Source organism: Polyodon spathula, unplaced genomic scaffold, assembly GCF_017654505.1.
Source record: "Polyodon spathula isolate WHYD16114869_AA unplaced genomic scaffold, ASM1765450v1 scaffolds_3573, whole genome shotgun sequence".
Taxonomy (NCBI): domain Eukaryota; kingdom Metazoa; phylum Chordata; class Actinopteri; order Acipenseriformes; family Polyodontidae; genus Polyodon; species Polyodon spathula.
In genome coordinates this window covers 1-3,317 of record NW_024475033.1, presented here as the reverse complement: position 1 = coordinate 3,317, position 3,317 = coordinate 1, and the positions used below count along the sequence as shown (strand labels likewise).

Genomic DNA, 3,317 nt, shown 5'->3' with positions numbered 1-3,317 from the left:
CTCGATGAGAGCACGCACTTCCCATCCCCCCCCCCCCCGCCCCTTCTATTCTGTGTTGCAAGAATTTAAGTTTTTTTTTTTTTTTTAATACTTTATAAATTCTAGACGGGCTCCCACAGCAGAGGCCAGTTCCTCTCTCTGCTCCGCAGTACAAAGGAGTTTTCCTTGAGAATGACTGAGTGAATGCTGTTCACTCCCGTTAATTGTGTCCAGGACTACTTTAGAGCTGCAGTGAACTGTACAGTCGTTCGATCATGTGGGCACATATTTCTGTCCTGACGGTGAACGACTGGGTGCATTTGTTTGGGAATCCTCTTTGCTGTGAAAAGCTTTATCTCTGTTTGGATTATTGTGTTTGTCTCTGAGGTAACCTTTCTACCCTTCAATTTGCATGTCACTGAAGCAGAGCGCTGAATAACTGGCGACATGCAGTGCATACAAGTATAGACTGTTTTTATGTATTTTTAATGAAAGAAAAGAAAAAATCTCTTGCCAGACCTTTATTCCACAGAGCAGACTCATTCTCAGCACATGGGCTGGGCTACAGCTTATCAAAATCCTAATGTAATAAAGAGCCCAACAGGGATTTGCTGAGGGCTAATGCTGTAATATGTCAGTCATCCATTATCTGCTTCTGTTTTCACAGGTTCAGAATGAAGGCTGATGCTCTGCTGTGAGATGCTACCCAGCGTGCTGGAGTGATAACCTGCAGAATTTTGCTTGAAAGCAGGAAAGAACCTCTGGGGGAGGAGAACAGACAGCACTGTCACTTTTTTGTATCGCTTCCCTTTTACCAGACACCAGGAATAAAGCGTGGGAGTGCAAGTGCGTGCATGTGTAGCAAGAGAAGAGAACCTTGTTAAAAAAGATTCAAACAGAAGAGCCAATCTATCCCCTTGATTTCCAGCACAACCCCTTTTCTCAGACGCATGGACTGACAAGTGCTACAGAGTGCCGATGATGACCCAGTGCTGAATTGATGCTGCCGCCGCTGCTGCTCCTATTTTGTCTCAGTCGTCCACAGCTGGTTTTAGAGCTCCACTGCCCGTTCTTATTCCACTGATCAGGCCAACAGCAGCAGAGTGGACATGGGGTCCCTCATTTGCACCATTGTGTTACTCGCTTTAATTTTTCAAGGCAACTGTTTGGGATCCAGAAGCCCACTGTCTGTTTTTAAAAGGTGGGTTACAATGTCTATATTTAAACATAGTGAATGTTCTTGAAGTGCATGCTTACAGTGCAAAGGTATAGAAATGCAGGTTTTTATTTCTTTTTTCTTTTTTATTTTAATACAGTAGTACTGGAGGAGAAACTAATTCAGAGTGTTTTCTGGGTCTAGAGTTGTATTAAAAGTGGTTACAATGTACGTTTGAATATTATTGATGTTGTCTATAATAACACATTTCAATTGTAAAGTAGTTATGTGTTTTAAATTGATTAAACTTAAAGCAGCTTATATCTCATATCAGACCCAAGCAGAGAGCTGGTTATGTATCAACTTTTATGCAGTTGTTTGACCAATTATTTCTTTCACAAATTGTCTTGGATGCATGCAGTGTGTTTATAATCTCGAATACCCTGCAGTAAATGTTTTGCTGTGTTAAGTGAAATTAAAAGAACAAAATCGAAACGTAACCAGCTGTAATGCTTAGGTGCCCCACAGGGATCTGCCTACAAAGGGGCTGTAGTTTCATTTTGATTTGAAAGTGTTTTCTTTAGAGAGAATCCTGTTGTGAGCATCCTGTTGTGTTCACAATGGGCTCCTCCCCGTGTCATTGTATATCCACAAACACCCTTTGCATCTGCTGAATAATGCATTCTTGTTCTTGTATGTCTTATTTAACACACACTGTATTTTAACTGCGTGCATTGTGCTTTTTATACTGTAATATTATACTCTTATGAAGCAATAGGCAGTTCCCGTGCTGTACATTTTGTTTTCAGTATTCAGTTACTGTTAATCATATATACTGCCTTCTCAGATGTGTTTAGAATCTGTAACAGGTTGCTACTTTACCTGCAGTGCCTCATGTTGAAGCAATGATTAAATGATCCCTTTATATTCAGAGTAGCTGCTCCACTTATTGCATGTTACCAAAAGCTACTGACAACTGACAAACCCTGCATTTTCTTAAACACAGATATCAAGAGAATTACTGGCCTCCCTCCAATGAATGCGCAAGAACCAGACGGTCGGCTGCTTCTGCTGATGCTCAGAATTTTACTATTAATATTGGGATGCCAGGGGTTACTCCTGAGGCGGTAGGTACCAAAACGAATCAATAAGACATTACAGGTTGTTTCAAACAGTAGATTCTTTCCAGTGGTTGTTAGTGGTTACAATTTCATAATCGTTTTAGAAGTTAAGAGAGAGTCCTTATCATATCGGGATTTTATTTTACAAGTTGCGTTTGTTAAGGAATATCAAAGTAAATGATATATTTAAAAAAAAACAGATTACCTTTGCAACTTACATTTAAAGAGATCAGCTCTATTAGAGTAGAGAGCATTGGTGGACAGCAGAAAAACAAACTGTAGCTTGTAAATCATCTTGCATCTGGCTAATAATTTTTCCCCAACCCAGGTGAGAGACATTGAAGTGATGAGCGTGTTGTTGATTATTGAGTCTTATGGAGGCTGCAGCAGTAGGAAGTGTATCGCTTGTTTTTTGTTTTTTTTTTCAGTTCAGTAGTCAGAGATGACTCATTGTTGCAGATAGGGTTCATTGTTTTGATGGGAAAATGAACAGGTAGAGACAGATTTCTGTTGCAATATTTAATAGGTAAAAGATAAAACTTCCACATGCTGTACAGATAATCTTGGCTGAAAGGCATAAGCAAAATTGAAATTTAAAACGTTAAATGTTTTTAATTATGATCTTTTGTAATTTATATTAGTAGTAAAAAAATAAAATAAATTATCTATCTATCTATCTATCTATCTATCTATCTATCTATCTATCTATCTGTAGGTACGTTAAACCCTACGTTGAGTACCTTTAGTAAATCCATAGAAAGTGATATAACAACGATGTTAAAAAAAAGCATTCAGTTCCTAAACAGCTAGAAAGGAGAGCTATTAAAGAGTTCAAAGAAAATAGTAACATAGTAATGAAATCAGCAGATAAAGGAGGTTCTGTTGTCATTCAAAATTCTGAGCATTAGGTTTGTGAAGTTCTATAAGTTTTTATGAACCCTTATAGGGAGATCAGGGTTCACGATTAAAAAAAAAAAGGATTTTCGAAAAAAGCGCTGGAAAGCAAACTGATCACACAAAACCAATTAGAATTTTGAAAGGTTGAATTCCACATGACACCG

The 3,317-nt window shown here is 38.3% G+C and overlaps 1 long non-coding RNA gene across 1 annotated transcript; it reads left to right on the top strand.

Moving 5' to 3' along the window:
• Nucleotides 1-345: 345 nt before the first annotated feature.
• LOC121312100 lies at nt 346-2,256 on the top strand. Its single transcript, XR_005949684.1, has 3 exons — nt 346-366; nt 647-1,180; nt 2,142-2,256. It is a non-coding gene; the product is annotated as an uncharacterized LOC121312100 (long non-coding RNA).
• The last annotated feature ends 1,061 nt before the right edge of the window (nt 2,257-3,317 follow it).